Source organism: Rhinolophus hipposideros (genome assembly GCF_964194185.1).
Source record: "Rhinolophus hipposideros genome assembly, chromosome: 2".
NCBI classification, from domain to species: Eukaryota; Metazoa; Chordata; class Mammalia; order Chiroptera; family Rhinolophidae; genus Rhinolophus; species Rhinolophus hipposideros.
The window spans coordinates 92337221-92359839 of NC_138048.1; positions in this window are offsets into that span (position 1 = coordinate 92337221).

Genomic DNA, 22619 nt, shown 5'->3' on the forward strand with positions numbered 1-22619 from the left:
AATTCTTTGACATTACTCTTAGTAAATTTTCTTTCTATTTTTTTTTTTGATATGTCTCCTAAAGCAAGGGAAACAAAAGAAAAAAAAGAGTACGTCAAACTAAAGAGTCTTTGCACCATGAACCATGTGCAAACCATGAACAAAAGAAACCATGAACAAAAGAACAACCTACTGAATAGGAGAAGAAATTTGCCAATGGTACTTCTGATAAGGGGTTAATATACTAAATACATGAGGAACTCATATAACTTAACACACACAAAAACAACAACTTGATTAAAAAATGAGCAAAGGACCTGAATAAACATTTTTCCAAAGAGGACATATAGGTGGCCAATAGACATGTAAAAAGATGCTGAATGTCAGTAATCATCAGAGAAATGCAAATTAAAACCACAAAGATACATTACATTTCATATGCCATCAATAAATCAATAAACAACAAGTGTTGGTGAGGATATAAAGAAAAGGGAAGCCTCCTGCACTGTTGGTAGTATTGAAAATTGGTGTATCCACTATGGAAAACAGTTAGAGGTTCTTCAAAAAATTAAAAATAGAACTAACTTATGACCCAGCAATTCCACTTCTGGGTATTTATCCAAAGAAATCGAAAGCACTAATTCAAAAAGATATATGCACCCGTATGTTCATTGCAGTGCTATTTACAATAGCCAACACGTGGAAGTAACCTAAGTGCCCATCAATAGACAATTGCCTAAAGAGGATGTGGCACTTATATACAATGGAATATTTCTCAGCCATACAAAAAAAAAAATGAAATCCTACCACTTTTAAGAACATGGATGGACCTAGAGGGTATTATGCTAAGTGAAATAAGTTAAAGAAAGACAAATACTATGAGATCTCACTTATACATAGAATCAAAAGAACAAAATAAACACACACACACAGAAAACAAAACAAAGCAAAACAAAAACCAAAAACTGACTCAGAGATATAGAGAACAAATTGATGCTTTCCACATGGGGTAATGTGTGTAAATGGTGAAAAGATTAACTACATATTGGTAGCTATAAAACAGTAAATACTATTGTAATAACTATGTATAAGGCCAGGTGGGTACCAGACTAACTGGGGGGAATCACTTCATATATTATATAACTGTCTAACCACCATGCTGTATACCTGGAACTAATACACCATAATAATGAATGTCACCTGTAATTGATTTTTTTTTAATGAGCATGAAAGAAAAAAAGAAAAAAAGAAAGTCATCCTATCTATTAAATGGGAAAATACAATAGTTTTCTAAGTGAGGTCTGAAAGGATTCACTCCAGATAGCTGAAGCTCCAGGTCTCAGTTGAAATAACTTCACTGACTTTCAGTGATATATGTATATGCAAATGTGAAATGTTTAACATTAATTTTTCAGGCTAAGGAATCTATGCAAATGTTACATATTTCTAATGCTTATGTTATTTGGCCAGTATAGTGACAGTCTTACAACTCTGTTTTTATTACGTTCATTTTGGTGATACTGGTTAATAAAATCATATAAGTTTCAGTATACAATTCTAGAATACATCATCTATATATTGCATTGTGTGTTCACCATCCAAAATCAATTCTCCTTTCATCACCCTATATTTGACCCCTTTTACTCTTTTCTACCTGCCCTCCCCTCTTCCTCTCTGGTAACCACTAAACTATTGTCTGTGTCTATGAGATTCATATGTTTGTTTGTTTTGTTTGTTTGTTGCTTTCAGTTTTTACATCCCCCATATGAGTGCAATCATATACAGAGGGTGCCAAAAATATGTATACACATTTAAAGAAAGGAAAGAAACTATTCATATGATTCTGGCCGGCAGTTTTGGATATCTACTAGTCCTGTGGCCAAAAGACAAGTCTAGTTTATGCGTTCCCTTGATTTTAAACCTGCCACCTACAAATCTAGAGTAACCTGTCTCTTTCTTCAGTCTCTCCTTGCCCTGCATGTACAGGGGACTATTTACAAATCAATAGTTCCTATATAGGATTTAATGAAAAATCAACATGTTACCCCGTCGTTTGAAATAATTCCTTTAATATATTTTGAGACTTTCGAGTGTTTGATCTCCTTTTTTGCATATTCATGTTATTTTTAATCAGTCTATTCTTTCACATTTTTTAAATTACAATACTTGAACATATGCTACTCCTTTAACACTATTATTTTTATAAATTTCCATTGTTTTCTTCTGTTTGATGATTATTTGTCAATGATAATTGTTTCTATATTTATTGGATTGCCAGAGTTTATAGGTCAATGGAAAGAGAGCATTTGACTATTTTACAATATTAACTTTGTAAAGAATTATTATTTTTATTCAAATCTTTAATAGTTCTCAGTAAAGTTTCAAAATCTTTTCAAGAAAGTCACATTTCTTAGATGTATTCATGTATATTTTATTGTTATTTTGTCTGATATTTTAAATAATATAAAATTCCATTATATTATTTTTTATTAACATGTTTATATAGGAACGACATTGAATTGTGTATTCATTTTATCTTTAATCTTATTGAATGCACATGATATTAATTTTTTTTGATATTAATTTTCAGATATTTCTACTTAGAATTTCAGGTATCAGGGATTTCATTACACAGATGATCATTTTTCTCTGTATTTCATATTTGAATAGCTATTTTTTTTTTACTTTTGTCCATTAGATTGATTAGCAATTAAGAAAAATGTAAAATAAACAGCTAAGGAGGTCATCTTTGTCTTATTCCAGCTATGGAAGGATAATATGTCTCATCTGTTTCTCTTTATAACTCTGACTTAATATTTTCCTCTTCACTTCTACATTTTTTTGAATGAATTTTGTTTATTTATATTTTCCTAGAAACTAGTAGATTCCATAAAAAGATTCAATAGTCTTTTTATTCAGCAAATCTAGCATCTAATTTTATAAGTTAGTTTATTGGGTCTGTAGTTATCTCCCTTTTCTCATTGTAATTTTGTTCATTTTTACTTTCTTCTTACTTGAAAAAAATATTGTTACCTTGAAGTAGTATGCAGTTTTTATCGTTTTATTTTTATCTCCACATGATTACATATATTTTACTTTTATATTTTACTTCCAAGTCATGAATAGTTTGCTTCATTGTATTTCTTTAATTTTCATCTTAAAAACAAATGTAGTTTAAAAAAATTTTGAGGTTCAATATTTTAATTTATTTTCACATTATTTCTCTCTTTCTCTCTCCTTCCCTCCTTCCTTCTCTCCCTGCCTCCTTCTCTTCCTCTCTCTCTCTTTGCTTCTCACTCTCAGTAATAATCTTTTAAAATAAATTATTTTTCTGCCTTAATATTCTCTTAACACTATTCAATACATTATGAGATTTAATGTTTTAATAATGAATATTCTTGTTTACAGACTACAGTTTTGATATGAACGTCTTTTTTGCATAATAGAGTTCCCAAAATCATTTAGATGATTGATTTTTTTGGTTTAATCACACTTTTTACTTTTAATTTGTTTAAGATCACCTAGTTAGGATGTAATAGAATTAGTATTTCAATCCAGAGTCGAACTCCAGAGACCATATGCTTAACTATTGTACCACATTTCTTGTGGATGTCATTTATTTGGCCTTAACTAAACTTCCCTGGGTTTCATTATATCTAAATGTGATCATCTAAGGAAAAAGTGTCACTGTCTCTGTCTTATTATGAAATATCAGACTAAACAATAAGTATCAGTGTCTATTTTTTCATGTAGATACCAGTTTCATATTTTCTATATTCCACAATGATCTCATTGTTTAAAACATTTTAAGAATAGGACACATTTTAGTGCCATTCGGAAATATTTTTTTGAAATTCACCAAAAACTACCTTGCCACAAGAAAAATGAGACTTTGTTGCTTCTTTAATGAGTGGAACTAACTTATAATTGGACTAACCCTATAGGAATTCTAACAAAAACAAGACACTGGGGATCTCAGCAGAAGCTTGTTAAAGTTTCCTATACACGAGAAGAGTAGTCAAACAAGAGTTTTCCAGTTTCCAAAAATTAACCTTGTGCTTTGCTAACTAGAGCTTGGACGTGCCCAGTTTGACAGCTCTACAAAAAATATAAAGACCTTATACCTGCAAGTTAAAATGTGAGAAAGTTCAAGTGACAGCTAAACATTCTGACAGCCCCACTCTTCTCAGCTCTCAGTGGAGAAAGGAGGATGCACGGTGGGGAGCAAGTGTAAGGGGAGGTATTAGAGATCCAGTCTTAGGATAAGTTTTTTTGAAGTATCAGCATAGACAAAGGGGAACCGCTGGCCCTGAAAACAGCAACTTCATAGGACTCTTTCTCCCTGCTTTTGCTCCAAACCCCTATTGAAACAAATGCCCTGCTATGACAATCTTTGTGTCCTGGTCTTCAATGTTCTGCTGACAGCTATCCAAGAGGTTCCATGAGTGTACTATGAAACATTCTGTGTACGACCCAGTATTTTCACAGGGTAGGACTGGGATGGCTCTCAGAGCCTCTTGTTGTCCACTGTTTTGCTTCTGTATCAAGTTTAACAGATGTAGTTCTTTCTTTGATTCTTTTCCCCTTCTGAAGTACATTTCATAAAAATAGTAGCAGCTTGTTTGACATGAAAACCAAAACTTTTATCTTTGTTTTAATGTCTGAATCTTAGCTGCTTGAAAATAAGAAATAATTTTTAAAACTAATAGATCATCATATCATATTATAAGCTGCACATTCAATTCAAGGAAAGCAACAAAGTTGCAGCTGTTATGCTCTTAAAAGGAACCATTTTAAGCCACCATTGTTCATATTTAGAAAAATGTAGATTAGCTGAGGAATCATGTAATTTTCTCTACTTTTTCCACCTCTTCTGTTGAACTTCAAAATACACTGCTGGGTGAGGTGTGATCTTTTTCTATTACTTGTTCCCCTGCTCATTAACTTAAAAAGATTCACAATGGTTTATGTGGAAACTATATTTTTAAAAATGTGATTGCTACTTTAAACATTATTACAGATGAGCGATGCATCGTTTAAAAATCAGGAAATAATCATGATTAACATTTTTCGGATATTGGTTAAGAAAGACGTAATTTAAACATTCAAAGCAAAGAGATCAACCAAGAAAGAGCTGGTCATTTTAACATCATACTACAGAAACTGACAAGAATGATATCTTCTTTCTTAATAAGGGCTATTCTTCATTACAATAATGCAAGAGGCAATATGGAATGGAAAAAAGCATGGAGTTTGAAGTCACTTAGGGTTGGGTCCAAATTAAGACTGGGTATTTGAAGTCCCTATGACATAAAAAAAAATGATAAATATTATTATATTAAAAATTTTAAACAGAAAATAATAGAGGGAGGAGAAATCAAAACACATTTAATAATTATGTGGTCCTTGGGATTCACTTAAATTCCGTGAGCAGACTTCTTTGCATTAAAATGAGTAATATTAGTGAAATATTCAGACTTCTTAAATTATTATTTATAAATAATATGTAACATGCTTCGGCACATAGTAGGTGCTATATAAATATTCCTTCTACTCTTATTTATGGAATTTTTAAATGCATGTGAAATAGTCAACCTGAAAAAAGTCACCGTTGTAATATTGAAAAAAAAATTGTGTTTATATGTAAAAAAGTGAGGGTGCTTTCTGACCCCAAAATAATTAATAGCAAGTATCTGAAGTTGCAAGCATTTTCAACTTTATTTTCCTGGCCATATGATTGAGTTCACACACAATTAATATCAAAATCATGTACAACAATGACCAAATGAGATAAAACAGTGTAGTAACCCAGTCATCCCACCAAAACTGGAATGATAGCTAGTCCACAGCAGAGAATAAAAGGAAAGGAAATAGTGAAGAAATACTGACAGATTTGATGCAGGTTTACAACTCTGTGGCCACAGCTTCAATATGTAAACAGCTCTCAGAATAATTTGATGACAATGAAGTTACATAAAGTCATTACTGATTTCACTTCATATGAATTGACATAAATTTCATGACAGAAGTATGATGTGTTTGATTATAGTCCACTGCCCAAGAACCTAATGGACTTTTCAGGACATATGTGAATTACTTTACCTCTTAAAATTAGACAAAATTCTCATTTCATATTCACCTTTGGCCCCCAAATTATAAAATGAGGGATGAGAACCAATATTTGTTTCAGAGGGATTATTTTAAGTGAGAAATAATTGGGTTACCATTTAGAGCAATGTTACTTTTTCACACCTCTAGAAGAAAATGGGAGCTTATGAACAATTACAAGAATTCAAAGAATGTTACACCTGTATCGTGCTGAGTAGAGTCTTTTTAAAATGTTCTTTTGTTTAGAATATTTAAAATGAGATCTATCTCCTACCAAATTTGAACTATACAATACCGTATTATGGACTGTAGGTATAGTGTGGCAGAGTGGAGCTCTAGAACTTTTTTATGTTGCTTAACTGAAAATTTATGCCCGATGATTATTAACTTCCATTTCCTCAATTCCCTTTCATTGTCAGCTACCATTCTACCCATTAATTCTAAGAATTTGTCTATTTTAGATAATTCATACAAGATCATGCAGTATTTGTCCTTCTGTGACTGACTTATTTCACTTAGCATAATATCCTCCAGATTCATCCATGTTGTTGCATATTGCAGAATGCCCTCCTTTACAAAGGCTGTATCATGTTCCAATATATGTATATACCACATTTTCTTAATCCATTCAGGTGTCAAAAAACCTTTAGGTTTTTTCCACATTTTGCCTCTTGTGAATAGTGCTGCTACGAATATGAATGTGGAGGTGCTAATATTTTTTTGAGATCTAGGTTTCAATTATTTTGGATACTCAGTACAGGGATTGATGGATCATATTGTAGTTTTATTCTTAATTTTTAGAGGAAACTCCATGTTGTTTTTCATAGAAGCTGCATCAGTATTCCCTCCAGAAGTTTACAAAGGTTCTTATTTCTCCACATTTATGCCAAGACTTGTTTTTTTGTTGTTGTTTTGTTTGTTTGTTTTTGTTTTGTGGTTTTTTTGTTTTGTTTTGTTTTTTCGTGTGTTTTTTTATAATGGCCATCTTGTCAGGTGCAAGGCGATATTACATTGTGGTTTTTGCTTGCATTTCCCTGATCATTAATGATGTAGAAAGTTTAAGAATGTGACATCAAAACAGACAACAAAAGAAAAAAAAATAGATAAGTGGGACTATGCCAAACTAAAAAGCTTCTGCACAGCAAAGGAAACTGTGGGGAGCCATGATTTCTTGTTTCTCAGAAACCTTGTGAACTGGCTAATATATAGTTAACTTGTCTCAGCTTCTAAGGTAAAGGACCTTGAGAATGTTTACAAGTTGCTAAGGAATGAGATGGAACTGGCCAGTTTCCCAGACACAGATAACTGGTGGCTATCATGACATTTTGGTAGTCTCTTTTCTATAATAATTATGACTAGGAAACTTTGTGATGATTCTGTAGTTTCTGTGTAAAAGTTAAAAATTTATTTTGCTTGAGGTAATGCACCCATGTTATTGTTAAACTGCACGTACCCATAGGGTATATATATTGGTGAAGGTGATTAAATCATTGCTCCAGCATCACTGGAGACCTCCAACATCACTGGAGACCTCCAGCATCACTGGAGACCTGCAGCATCATCATATGTGTGTGTGTCTCTTTTTTCATTCCCGCTCCCCCTTCCAGGGACTGTTCGTCTAGTCGGCAGGCTCCGACAAGTGGCGCCCGAACAGGGACTTGAACCCTGGACCCTCAAATAAAAAAAGGGGAGTTATATCCCCTGACGCCTCATAATTACCTGTCTCATTCTCTTTTTATTCAAAACTTTTTGACTTTGGATGCCTATGGTAAGAGTGCATCAGATCGCTTTTATAAAGAATTTTAAAAAAAATCTTAAAAAAAAAAAAAATAAAGAATTTTAAAAAAAATCTTAAAAAAAAAAAAAAAAAAAAATAAAGAATTTTAAAAAAAATCTTAAAAAAAAAAAAATAAAGAATTTTAAAAAAAATCTTAAAAAAAAAAAAAAAAAAAAAAAAAAAATGTTTGCAAGTTACTAAGGAATGAGGCGGGAGTGGCCGGTTTCCCAGACACAGATAACTGGTGGCTATCAGGACAAATGGTAGTCTCTTTGGGGAGTTTTGTAGTGACTCTGTAGTTTCTTTGAAGTTAAAAATTTACTCTCTGTAAGATAACATAAGCCAGTAAATGTTAAACTACATGTACCCAAAGGATATAAATTGGTAAAAAAAATTAAATCATCGCTCCAGCACCACTGGAGACCTGCAGCATCTTAATTTGTGTGTGCCTCTTTTTTCATTCCCGCTCCCCCTTCCAGGTACCGTTCGTCTCGTCGGCAGGCTCCGACAAGTGGCGCCCGAACAGGGACCTGGACACGGGGGTAACAACGAGAAACACCGTGTGGTCAGGGCCCGGCTCACAAGGAGGAGCTTATTTCATTGGATGCACGGTGAGTGAGGCACAACCCCCTCGGTCGAATGAGTGTGTGAGTAAATGATAGCTCCACGACTTCGTGTTACGGAGCTTGCTTGGGCTCGATACTGAGGTTCCGGCTCCGTCATATGGCATAACGGCGATCAGACTTCGGTCTGCCAGTTCGGGGGCATTATACCGAAACGCCTTAGCTAAGACGGTCTTAGTCTCGCGAGAGACACGGCCAGCCGAGCATCTGTGTGTTTTCATTGTGTAAAAGAAGGGCCGAGGTTAGGAAAAAGAGATGGGTCACGCTAGCAACAAGGACCTTTATGTTAGAGGACTTAAGAAATTACTCGCCGCCCGTGGCAGCAGGGTGAGCAGAGAACAGTTAGATAAATTTTTAGAGTTTGTAAAAAAAGTTTGCCCTTGGTTTCCAGATAAAGGTACCGTCAGCCTGGAAACTTGAAAAAAGGTTAGAGAGAGAGTACAGGATTATTATACTGCCCACGGACCTCAACTGGTCCCAGTAGAGACATTTGGGCTATGGACTTTTATTAGAGACTGCTTAGATCTTAGACATGAGGGCTGTAGGCTAAAAAAGGTAAAGCAGACAGAAAATGTGGAGCTTCCCGTTTCTGCCTCTGCTCCGGAGAAAGGAGAGGAGGGGGAGGGAGCTCCGATATACAATAATAAACCTGCTTATCAGGAAGTGCCGGATGAGCTATGGGAAAAATTAGATCTACAAGATCAAAAAGGTTTAAAAGAGGCTACAGCTAAGGTTGATAGGGAAAAATGTCCCCCAGTAGTGGCTGCAGCTCAAAAAAACAGACAGCCTTCAGATCCAATTTATACACTTTCTCAGCAAATAAAAATTCTTCAGGGACAGCGTGTGAGGCTTAAGGTCAACAAAGAGGGAAAGAGTCGTCTCGGACCTCCCCAGGTGCCTTATACTAAAAAAAGCGTTTCCAGACCTCCCCTGATTGCTTACACCGGTCCATGAAATCCCAGGGGTAGAGATCCCCCTGTAAATAATTTCACTGCTCCGCCTCCTGAAGAGCCTCGCATATGAGATCCCCCATTCACCTACAGCGGTGATAATTCAACAAACTGACTTGGTAGAGTGGCTGTTTCTACCTAATAATTTTATTAAATCACTCCCAACTTATTTGAAATTAATTTCAAAGCTTGTTTTATGAGCTCACACTTAAGTTCTTTATTTAAACAAAATCTAAGCTGATAAAATAGTAGTCCCGTTTAAAAAACAACAAATTATATACTTAAATACCCATTCTAAAATCTGACAAGTTGCTATTTATGGATATTTTAAAATTATTAATAATCACTATCCAAAAAATAAATTGTTTCAATTCCTTCTAAAGACCAGTTGGATTCTCCCTAAGAGATTAAGTCCAGCTCCAATTTCAAAAGCTATAACAGTTTTTACTGATGGGTCTAGTAACGACAGGGCAACGATAATAAGTGAAATAAATCAACAAGTCATTCAAACTAATTACACCTCTACACAGAGAGCAGAGTTACTTGCTGTATTAACTGCCTTATAGGATTATACTAAACCTTTAAATATTGTCTCTGATTCAGCTTATGTAGTTCACACAGTAAAAAACATTAAGACGGCGTTACTGTCTAATAACTCAAGCCCGTCTCTCCAGTTTCTTTTTAATCAGCTTCAACAGGTGATCAAAAACCGACAACATCCATTTTTCATTACTCATATACGTGCCCACACCTCCCTACCGGGACAACTGATGCGTGGCAATGCTGTTGCTGATTCATTAATTGCTAATGTTCTAATTACTGAGGCAACTGAGTTTCATTCTTTAACCCATACAAATGCTGCTGGCCTTCAAGCTCATTTTCCTATTACTTACAAATAGGCCAGACATATAGTTCAAACTTGCCCAACCTGCCAAATTGTTAATGCTTCTCAAGAATACAACAGATCGCTTTTGACATCCTTCTGCCAGCCCTCAGACCTTGGTTAAATGAAAGGACCCACTTACGGGTTCGTGACAAGGCCCAGACCCGGTCCTCATATGGGGCCGAGGATATGTTTGTGTTTTTCCACAGGATACAGACAGCCCTCGGTGGCTGCCAAAAAAATTGGTGCGACATATGGACCCTCTACCTACTGATGATGCTGATGACCCTCAAAAATACAACAGCTGATGGACACATAAAAATAAAAGACTGAGATTAAACACAGAGACTGTTCCATAAAAAGACTGTCCAGGCAATGCTTCTTTTCGTTATGATATCCCTAAAACAGACAGATATATTGTTGACTGGTCCAGAAACAATCAGCCAGGATGGGCTCGGGACATGATTGCTGGACTTTGGATTTCTGATGCACAGTATCAACAAAGCGCCTTGTGAAAACTCATGGGGGCGATGGATGAGATTGTTCAAATGGTTGAGTTTTGTAAATCAGGTACTCCTTGTACTCCTGTGACTGTTTTAAAAGATAAAACTAGAGACTGGTCTAATATCACTAAAACTGTTAATGTATCTGCTTGTGTTCCTTCTCCTTATACATTATTAATTGGACATGTTAATGTAAATTTTATAAAAAATCAGTTTCATGTATCTTGCAATAATTGTTCTCTTGCAAATTGTATTTCTTGGGTACCTCAGGGAACTCAAGTTATGGTTCTTAAACAACCTTCATTTGTTATGCTTCCTGTTAATATTTCTGGACCTTGGTATACAAAAAAAAGTTTACAAATTTTTAAAAAAATTGAGTATGCCTTAAGTAGACAAAAACGGTTTGTTGGACTTTTGATTGCAGAAATTACGGCTTTGGTTACTATTATTGCAACTGCTGCTACAGCAGCTGTAGCCCTTTCTCAAACTATTCAAAATGCTCATTATGTTAATACTCTTACAAAAAATGTTACTTTGGCTTTAGGGATTCAAAAAAATGTTGATGTAAAAATAGAACAAAAGGTAAATGCCCTTTATGATACAGTTCAATATATGGGAGATGTGATCCAGAGTTTAAAAGTTAGATCTCATTTAAAGTGTCATTCAGAATATCATTGGATATGTGTCACTTCTAAAAAGTATAATCAAAGTCAATATAATTAAAATCGGGTTCGTTTACATCTCCAAGAAATTTGGCATGATGCTAATGTGTCTCTAGATATGCTTCAGCTTCATAATGAAATTAAAATTATAAAAAAAGCTGAGCCATTAAAATTTGATGCTGCCCAGGCTGCTTCAAAATTTATTGATGTTCTTAAAAATGCTATGCCTTCTATGCCAAATCTCACTTATTCTATTTTGATTTTTCTTATGTTAAACATCTGTGTCTGTGTGATTCTGTGCCTACTTCCCATCCTCATTAAACATTTCACTAATCAAATGCTAGAGTTGCGAGCTGATATTTATCAGCTAAAACTTAAGACAAGGCCTTGATTCCCTCTCCCCCCTGTGCTTAATGGGACGGGTTAGCCAAAGACGGGTAAGTCTTAAGGAGCCTTTCAACACCTAAGACAGGGCTTGTATTGCACAGTACGGATACCGATGACGGGCAAGTTGATAAGGTTATCCTGAGACGCCTAAGCCAGGCGCCGTCACCCTGCTTTTCTGCTGTATAAAAATGTTTGCAGCTTTAAAATAAAAAAGGGGGAGATGTGGGGAGCCATGATTTCTTGTTTCTCAGAAACCTTGTGAACTGGCTAATATATAGTTAACTTGTCTCAGCTTCTAAGGTAAAGGACCTTGAGAATGTTTACAAGTTGCTAAGGAATGAGATGGAACTGGCCAGTTTCCCAGACACAGATAACTGGTGGCTATCATGACATTTTGGTAGTCTCTTTTCTATAATAATTATGACTAGGAAACTTTGTGATGATTCTGTAGTTTCTGTGTAAAAGTTAAAAATTTATTTTGCTTGAGGTAATGCACCCATGTTATTGTTAAACTGCACGTACCCATAGGGTATATATATTGGTGAAGGTGATTAAATCATTGCTCCAGCATCACTGGAGACCTCCAACATCACTGGAGACCTCCAGCATCACTGGAGACCTGCAGCATCATCATATGTGTGTGTGTCTCTTTTTTCATTCCCGCTCCCCCTTCCAGGGACTGTTCGTCTAGTCGGCAGGCTCCGACAGGAAACAATCAACAGAGTGAAAAGGCAACCTACTGAATGGGAAAAATAAATAAATCGGGGTGGGGGGTGGGAGATGAGGGTAAGGGGGATCAAATATATGGTGACAGAAGGAGAACTGACTCTGGGTGGTGAACACACAATGGGATTTATAGATGATGTAATACAGAATTGTACACCTGAAATCTATGTAATTTTACTAACAATTGTCACCCCAATAATTTTTTAAAAAATAAATAAATAAATAAATAAATAAATAAATAAATAAATAAATAAAAATTTGCAAAACATATGTCTGATGAGGAGTTAATCTCAAGAATATATAAGGAACTTCTACAACCCAATATCAAAAATTTAATAATCTGATTTAAAAGTGAGCTAAGGTCTTGAATAGGCATTACTACAAAAAAAAAATAAAATAAAATAAAAAAATAACCAAAAGATATATGAAAAAAATGGGTAGATACTTTTGAAACAGTTTCATTTTAATGTGAAAGTTTTCTTCCTGCTTCTCAATTAATCAGCATTTTAAAAAGATAAGTCCTGATTTTTAAAATAAAATTTATTGTTAGGGCTTTGTTTATAAATAAATATATCTCCCTGCAGCCACTTTCCACTGGCTTTAAAGTTAATGTGAGATGAAGTGTGAACAGAAAAGCCATCTTATTAAAACAGAAAACTGCATTTTAAGAATAGTGGAACAGCCAAATAGAATGAATCAAGTCTGCCAATATCATAGCAACATCCTATCAGCCTTAGGTGTTTTATGCTCGGAATATTATATGAGGAAAGAATAAACTTCCATTTTATTTCAACTGCATATGTTATGCTCTGTTTCAGCAGCCAAATCAGTTTTCTTAGGAATCTAAATGCTTGTCAAATATGTTATTTATCAATTCTAAGACATTAATTATAAGACATCATTGATTTAATATAGCTTTTAGAGAAAATGACACTGCTATTTATTGTGCGATAATGCCTATTTAATATTTTTAAATACAGAAACACTTTATATTCAAGACAATACCCCATTAATATTTTATTTTTTATTAAATATATTAGTGGCATTGGTTAGTAAAATCATATAGGTTTCAAGTGTACAATTCTGTAATACATCATCTGTATATCACATTGTGTATTCACCACCCAAAGTCAGTTCTCCTTCCATCTCCATATATTTGTTCATATTTTTATACATTAATTTTACTTTGAATTCTTGATTCATTGGAACAAGAAAAATACTTTTTTTCCCTTGATGTCCTGGCATTTCAAATAAGCTTTGTTTTTACATATTGCATATACTTACTAATGTTCACAAGTTGATAATTACAGTTTTATTCACTTTAGAACTATTTATTGATATAAATTTACCTTCTTCACTATAGTTCATGCCTTATGCCTTCAGTTCTTTTGATGTCATTAATGCCATCTATGCTTTATTTTTGCTTCTGTGTCAAGTGTCTTCTCATAGCTCTTTACCTATTTTTTCATATGCTGAGTTTCTTTATGTAAAAAAAATGCATTTATTTGTTTAAATACCTTGGTCTTTTGCATTAAATATGCGAAGATTGGACTTCTTTTGCAGATTTAGAATATTTGACGTCTTTCATGGTTTTGTGAGTACTTTAAAATTTTTTCAGTTTATATTGTGAAATGGATTTGTTATATACATTCCTCCTTTTTTAAGTGTTCTGCAAATCTTTTGTTCTAGTTAGAAATCACATGCTATTTACATTTAACAGTATATTAAAATGTCAAGCTACATCCCTGACATACATTGTCTCTCTCAATTTCTACCCCATTTACACCCAAAAAGTTCAAAAAATAGCTGGTTCAAACAGCATTATGAACACTTTTCAGTTAAATTTCAAATAAAAATCATACAGTTCAACTTATTTCAGCCATTTCATTTTTAAAAAATCTATAAAATGGAAATAAATCTCACAAAAAGGCAGAATATCAAGAAAGTCTCAATTGCTAAAATATGTAACAAGCAATTAAATTTCTTCTTCACGTGTCTACTCACAAATCAATTAATCCTATAAGTTGTATTTTTGCAAAGTCCCTTTGAAAACATTGCTTTTTTTAAACAAGCTTTTAAAGATACATTGGCACACGTTTATTATTTCTTGTCAACCATTTTCTTTTATTTTTATAAAAGTTATTTTTTAGGATCTTATTTTAATTAATAGATTGTTAGGGAAATTGACCAACTAAGGAATAACTGCTGCTTTATTTTAAAAGGGTAGCTCCCGGAATTTTGTATTTAATTCACTCCATCCTCTACCAATATTCTTTTTTGCAAAAACTTATTTTTAATTGCTAATACGGAGCTCTTCTAGGCTAAGTGTTTATATAAGCCTGCTGTGCAAATGTGTTGTATTAAATGGCCTTAAATCTTCATGCTCCTTGTTACCAAAATATATGAGAAAAAGAATATTAGCAAAGCTCTTTTAAAATTTTAAAATACGTATTTGTAAGGTTCATTTGATTTACCTAATTATTGTGACATAATGATTTAACATCTGAAGGGCTTTTAATGAGCACTTTGACAGTGTTGTTTCTCGTACTTTGTAACATTTCTTCTGCACCTTGTTGGTTCCAGTGTTCTGGGGTGTGGGACTCTCTTGTGAACAATTTTAGATAGCAATCTCTTGAGAGTGTGACAGGAGAATGGGGGGCAAGAGATGGAGGGTCCAGCTTCCTTAATAGAAAATTTTAGTTCACATACTCAAGCAGAACAGAAGCAGTTCTTTGTCTTATAGCTCATAATGGGACTGTGTCCATGAACTTTGATGGGGAACAAGAACATTGCATCTTTACAATCATCACTATTTGCATTACTATAAAAATACCAGTATATGTTTATCATAATATTTACAATATGATATATGTTATATAGAAATATGTTTATATAGTATACATATATATTATAATTTATATAATAGCTTATAGAATTATACTTATTATATTTTATACTTTTCATTAGGCTACAAGAATTAATCATTTTATGTATCAATATGGACACATAAATGACTGCACTTTTAATATTTTGATTAATGTAGTTCAGTGTAATTGGATTCTTTTTAATTCTAAGTATTTTATTTTATGAATTTACAATTTCTAGTGAGTGCACAGGCCACAAAACAAATAGGACTGCATCAAACGTAAGAACTTTGTACAGTGAAGATTACAATCAGCAGTGTGAGAAGGCAACCTATGTAATGGAAGAAAGTATTTCTAAATCTTTTATTTAATAAGGGGTTAACATGTAGAATATATAAAGAACACCTACAGTTCAAAAACAAAACAAACAAAAAAATAATCAATGAATAGACATTTTTCCAACAATGATATACAAATGAATAACAAGTATATGAAAAGATGTTCAACATGACTAATCATCAAAAAATGCAAATGAAAACCACAATGAGATACTGCCTCACACCCATTAGGCTGGCTATTATTAAGAATACAGAAAATAGCAAGTGTCACCTGGGATGTAGAGAAGTTGGATCCCTGTGCGTTGTTGGTGGGATTGTAAAATAGGTAACTACTATGAAAAATAGTATGACAGTTCTTTAAAAAATTAAAAATAGAAATGTCATATGATCCAGCCATTCTCTTTTTTGGCATATATTCAAAGTAATTGAAATCAAAATCTCAAAGAAAAATCTGCACACTTATATTCATAGCAGAACTACTCACAAGAGCCAAGAAGTGGAATCAACACAAATGTACATGAATGGGTGAATAGATATTAAATATGATACACTCTATATACAATATAATAATGATATATATTGTAATAAATGTATATTCTGAACTTTTGTATTTGAGCATTTGAATAAACAAAGACAGACCATATAACAGTACTTTATAACATCTTTTATCTGCTGATCCTACCTTGCCTCTGTAAAAGGCACAAATTGAAAGGGAAGTTTATAAGTTTTATTTCAGGTACAAGTAATAACTTGCAATTCAGGGCTGATTGATAGTAATTATCTCCAGATCCCTATAGTACTAGTATTAATGACAATTAATGATAATGGTGATTTACATTGGAAGCCCTTTGAATATGAGTAAGTGGTTGTAAAACTGAAATTTGAACCTGATGAATTCACATGCAATCACTTATATTTATAGGGTTTCCCAAAAGGATGGAGCTACTAGCAATTGCAGTGAATTATTAAATTGGATCTGGCCTTTCAATTTTATGTTTTGGAGCTACTTTTATATGGCAGTGCTCATTAAAAGAAATGGTTAACAGAATTAAATAGTAGATTTATTTTTGGAAAAAAAGAATGTTTAAGCATAAATTGACTTAACCCTTGCTACTAATTATTGTAGTCAATGATGAAATGTTATACATTTAGGACATTGATCGTGTTCCTGTTGAAAGTAAAAATTTAGACATGGTGGTATTTTCAGACAGTAAAATTAAGAAATAGGTAGAATGAGACATGAAGAGGGGAAGCTAACATAAATATCTGTTACTGAGGACAATGCCTGTGCATTCTAAATTTGTTTTTATTGGGATATCCTAAGTGATATGTAGTCTACCTTCCTGAATTGTAAACTAAAAGAAAGAATTTCAAGCATCCCTTAACTGTCTTGTGCTTCATTGGTTGATGTTTGTGAAATATTAACTCTTTCACATTACTCTTCCACCAGGTATCACTTATGTTCATGATGAGTGGGTTTCTGCACTGATAAAGCAGCACAATGAGAAAAAGTTAAAAAAAATAAACTAAAAAATAAAAGAGCAATGCAGGCTTGAAATGGTATGTTGTCAGCCTGAGGAGAGTCTGAGCTAGGACAGAGCTATTTGTTGAAATGACAAGTGCACAAAGTGGAGGTATTGAAAGGTACCAGAACTTTCTGCTTTGTCCACTCCTCACACAACCTAAAGTAACTGAGGTCCCACATTAAGTGTGTTCTTTCAATGAGTCTACAAGAAGAGATTCAATACAAGATAATTGTTTAATGAGTCCTGATGTTGTCACCAATCCTGAGGCCATAGCTGATGCTCTCCAGGACACTATAGATTTCCCAGGCTGACTTTCTAGGTGGTATGAATTAGACATTTACATGACACTTGGTAGGCAGTAGTTTAGTAAAATTTGTTTATGAATAGTTTTTACAGAGCCTTGAAACACCTAGAAGAAATGTTGCTGACATACTTTTTCCCTCCCACATTTCTTAGCTGTAATTTTAGCTTTCCTGTTCAGGAGCCAGAATCTCTCATCTAGCAGAGCTCATGACTTCACCCATCGGAATACTGGATTGCAGTGAGAAGACCCAATCCTTTTCCACCCATTTATTCAGCTATTGGGTGCATACATCATGGTCACTTGTCAGTACTGTCCCTTAGTTGCCATACTAACTCTGCCTACAAAAGGATTCCATTTTTCTATTATCTGACTGTCTCCTAATGGTGTGGCATATATTTGTGTAAGGACACTGTGGTCATGAGTCAAATATAGCAATTTTTTCAAACAAATGGTACCCTGGTCTGAGACAATATTGTACAAGGAGGGTCCCATACTGATAAGTCAGACATTCTGAAAGGATGTGTGTGATGCCCATGGTTTCAATTTCAGCAATTATAAATTGTTGCCATTGCATGTTGTAAGGTAAAGTGGGTTGAATAGTGTCCCCAAAACTTGTATCTACCTGGAAATACCTAGAATGTGATTTTGTTTGGATATAGGGTGTTTGTCTATGTAATAAGTCAAGGATTAGAATGAGGTAACACTGGATGAAAGTCGGCCTAAATCCAAAAACTTGTGTTATAAGAAGAGTTGAGGACACAGAGACAGAAAAAGAAAAAGGCAGAGATTGGAATTATGTAATTACGATTCAAAGAATGCCTGAGGCGGCCAGATCAGGTAAAGAGAAAAGATTCTTTCCTAGAGTCTTCATATGGAATGTGGCCCTGATGACATCTTGATTTTGAATGTCTGGACGTTACAACAGTGATAGAGTAAAATTATTTTGTTTTCAGATACCGTTTATGGTAATTTATAACAATAGCCCTAGGAAATGAATACTCAATCATTCTGGTGTAACTAAACTTTTATCAAGTGTCTGGACAGTGTCCTCAAGGAATGGCGTCATTTTATTATAGCCTTTCTATTAGAGAGGAAGTAGTATCTGGTTTTCATAAACATTTTCTTAACATAAGATTACTTTGGGCATTTTTATGTGTGCTTATTTGCCATTTATAAGTCTTATTTTGAGAAAGATCTATTCAAATTTACTCTAATTTAAATTTATTTTCTTAGTAATTCTTCTGGGAACAATAATATGCACTTAAATTTTCACATTCATTTAACATTAATAATAGCTTTATTTATTTAAATTATGAAGAGTGTTCTTCATTATAGCTTAATTTCTTCTCTGTTTTCTGCTGTCATGGTCCTATACATTACATCTATATGAGTTATAAACCAGCAAATACTTTGTAGTGGTATTTTATGCAATCATAATACTTACAAGGAACTTAAGATATAAAAAAGAAAACAATATAATGGATTTTGACATTTACCCGAATGTTTACCTTTTTGGTGTTCTTCATGCATTTATGTGTATTTGTATTATCATATGGCCGCATTTGCTTTGAGCCTGTAGGACTTACTTCAATATTTCTCATATGACAGCTCTGCCAGCAATAAATTCTTTCAATTTCTCCTTATCTGGAAATGTCTTTCTCTAGTGCCTCCGGGCTCCATTATATCTGATGAGAAGTTAGTCATTAATTGTATTGCCATTCTCCTATATGTAATGAGACATTTTTCTTGTGCTGACTTGAAGATTTTGTCTTTGTCTCTGCCTTTCAATTGTTTGACTATGATGTGCCTAGGTGTGGATAATTATTTTTTCCTACTTGGTATTCATTAAGCTTCTTGGTCTGTATACAATATTTCCCATCAAATTTCAGAAATACCCAGACAATATTTTCTCAATTTGTTTTTTCTGTCCCTTCCTATTTTTCTCATCCAAGGACTTCCAGTATGCACAGGGTAGTATATGACCCATTGAACCCTGAGGCTCAGATAATTTCTCTTCTTTGTTCTCTCTATTTTTCATACAAAACTATTTCTATCTATCTATCTTCAAGTTCACTGATTATTTCTTCTGCTATATTAATTTTACTGTATTAATTTTACTCAACTGAATTTTAACTTCAGTTTTGTACTTTTCAAATCTATGATTTCCATTTGATCCTACTTATAATTTCTATATCTTATTTAGATTCTCTGTTGTTGAGTCATTTAAATCATACTTTAATTATTTAAGTGTGGTTTCCATTAATGTTTTGGATATATGTGTAATAGCTCCTTTGAAGTCTTATCTTAAAATGCCAACATCCATAACCCTCAGAGACACTTTTTTTTTTTTCTTCCTGAGTATGGGTCACATTTTTCTGTTTCTTTTCATGTCATGTGTCATTTTTATGTGTGTGTGTGTGTGTGTGTGGTTGTAATAGTGGTTGCTGAAAACGGGTCTTTTTTTTTCTCTTTGATTTTTTTCTTTTTTTTATCTATTGGGGTGACAATTGTTAGTAAAATTACACAGATTTCAGGTGTACAATTCTGTATTACATTATCTATATATCCCATTGTGTGTTCACCACCCAGAATCAGTTCTCCTTCCATCACCATATATTTGATCCCCCTTACCCTCATCACCCACCCCCCACTGGTAACCACTAAACTATTGTCTGTGTCTATGAGTTTTTGTTTCTTCTTTGTATGTCTTGTTCTTTTGTTTTTGGTTTATATACCACATATCAGTGAAATCATAGGGTTCTCTGCTTTTTCTGTCTGACTTATTTAGCTTAGCATTATACTCCCAAGATCCATTCATGTTGTCCATGAAAACTGGTCTTTTAAGACACTGTATTGTAGCAATTCTGATTATACCTATAGAACTGTCTCATCTATGGTGTATGACTCTTGACATCACTCACGGCGATGGCGGTAGTAATAATAGTAGCACTAGCACAGTTTTGTAGAAGCAATTCCTGTATCCACACACCTTACGAGTCAGTCAACTTCAGGTCACTTTCAAATCTTCCCTGGCTTTTCCTTTATACATCACTGTCTTGAATTCTCTTTTCACCTGTACACAGTGCATAAACACTAGTGATGTGTTTGATGTGTAAATAACTGCCCTCTCCAGGCTCTCTTGTAAAGCTAGTCAGTCAGCCTGACATGTTTGTTAAACTTAACTAATCCTCTTCTGCTTATCAGATTTTCTGGGTCTTCCTGGTAAGTAACTGACTATTTGGTATTGCTTGCCCCAGTCAGGTCCACAATTTGAGGCTCCTTGAGTCTCTCATTTTTCCTACTGTTTGCTAATGAGGTTGCTACTATTATTAATAATTCCTGTGGATATAAGGTTATTTACATTCTGTTCTAATCTAGTGACTTTCCTAATTTAAGGAAGCTGCTGATTTCTGTGGCCAGCCTGCTCTAGCTAAACTACCATACTACAGAGCTACGTCAAAAATAGAAGCTATTCTAGGCAATAATGTGACAGAGTCGCATTATTCTCGCCCAAAGTTCAGTAGTTATCCATAAATATTAGCTACTTCCCAATTCACTCAATGCCTCTGGTTGATTTTCATAGCCCTGAAGTAGTTGTTTTGGATATCATTTTTGTTCAGTTTTATTATTTCTTTTAATTTATAAGAAATGCCAAGTTCCTCATTCTGCCACGTTGTGATATATCATTAAAATCAGGAATATTTGAGGGTAAAAGGGATCAAATATATGGTGATGGAAAGAGAACTGACTCTGGGTGTTAAACACACAGTGTGACATATAGATGATGTGTCACAGAATTGTACACCTAAAACCAATGTAATTTTACAAACAGTTGTCACCCCAATAGACTTCAATTTTAAAAAAATCAGGAATATTTGGGTAATAATTTGTGTTTATTATGTTTAAATTGTCATGAAATTACTAACGAATTTGATTTTCAAAATCCCTTTATTCTTTCTTTTAGGTGTATTCCTAAAATAGCTTAACATTTTAAAATAAGGGTTTATTGGATTCAGATGTTGAATAGGAATGACTATTTATCCTGGAACTCTGATTGTTAGTTAAAGTTTTAAAATAATATATATTAATACCACAACCACTAATGTGTGAATGGATAGTGCTATTGTTAATAGTGCCACCATTTCCAAAACTGTTTTACCATTTAATGTAGTAAAATATGCTGTGTCCTCCAGTAAGTTATTATCTTTTCTCACGGAAGTGTTTCAAGAAAAAAGGCATTCATCTTTGATTTCTACCCTAGTTGTGTCACTTCTCAAGTGTCAAGGCTTCCATCCACATTATAGAGATATGAATGGCTAGATTGAACAGCTAAGAAAACAAAGTTAAAAATGTTTTCTCAAGGCAAGCTTAAGGTTATTTGTTAGTGCTATGTGTTAGGCAATGAAATAAACCCAGCAGGTGTATGGGGGTGGGGAGGGATAGGTTGTAAAAAATCCAATCTGTTTTCAAAAACAAAGAATGAGTTATTTTAGTGATGCTTATTGTGCAAAAATGCTTAGTCACATGAATATTTAGTATTACATTCTTTCAAAAGCATTATACTATTAAATGTAGCAGATTTGAATCATAATTTTTACATATGATTAAAATGCAGCTGTTACACTTATTCTTTTACACCAAATTTCTCTCATAAATACACATTTATTTAAAAATCTGACGTACTTACTCAGGAACTATTCATGTATCATTAATTTTCACACTATGACTTGCATGTTACCAGAGTGGTTAATTCTCAGCATTACTGTAGTTAACGCATGTTAAGTTCAAAAACGTCACGTGTCAAAAATATTTTGTAATCTAATATCCATTGCCCCGAGATTATAAGAAGTATATTGGTACAGGAATTTCAGCATCTATAGAACTTCAGTTTTTATCTACCAGTGACATTAAGTAACAATAAATAAATGTTAGAAGAAAGATGTTACTGATGTACTTACAAGATTTGTTTTCTTAAATGAAAAACAAAGT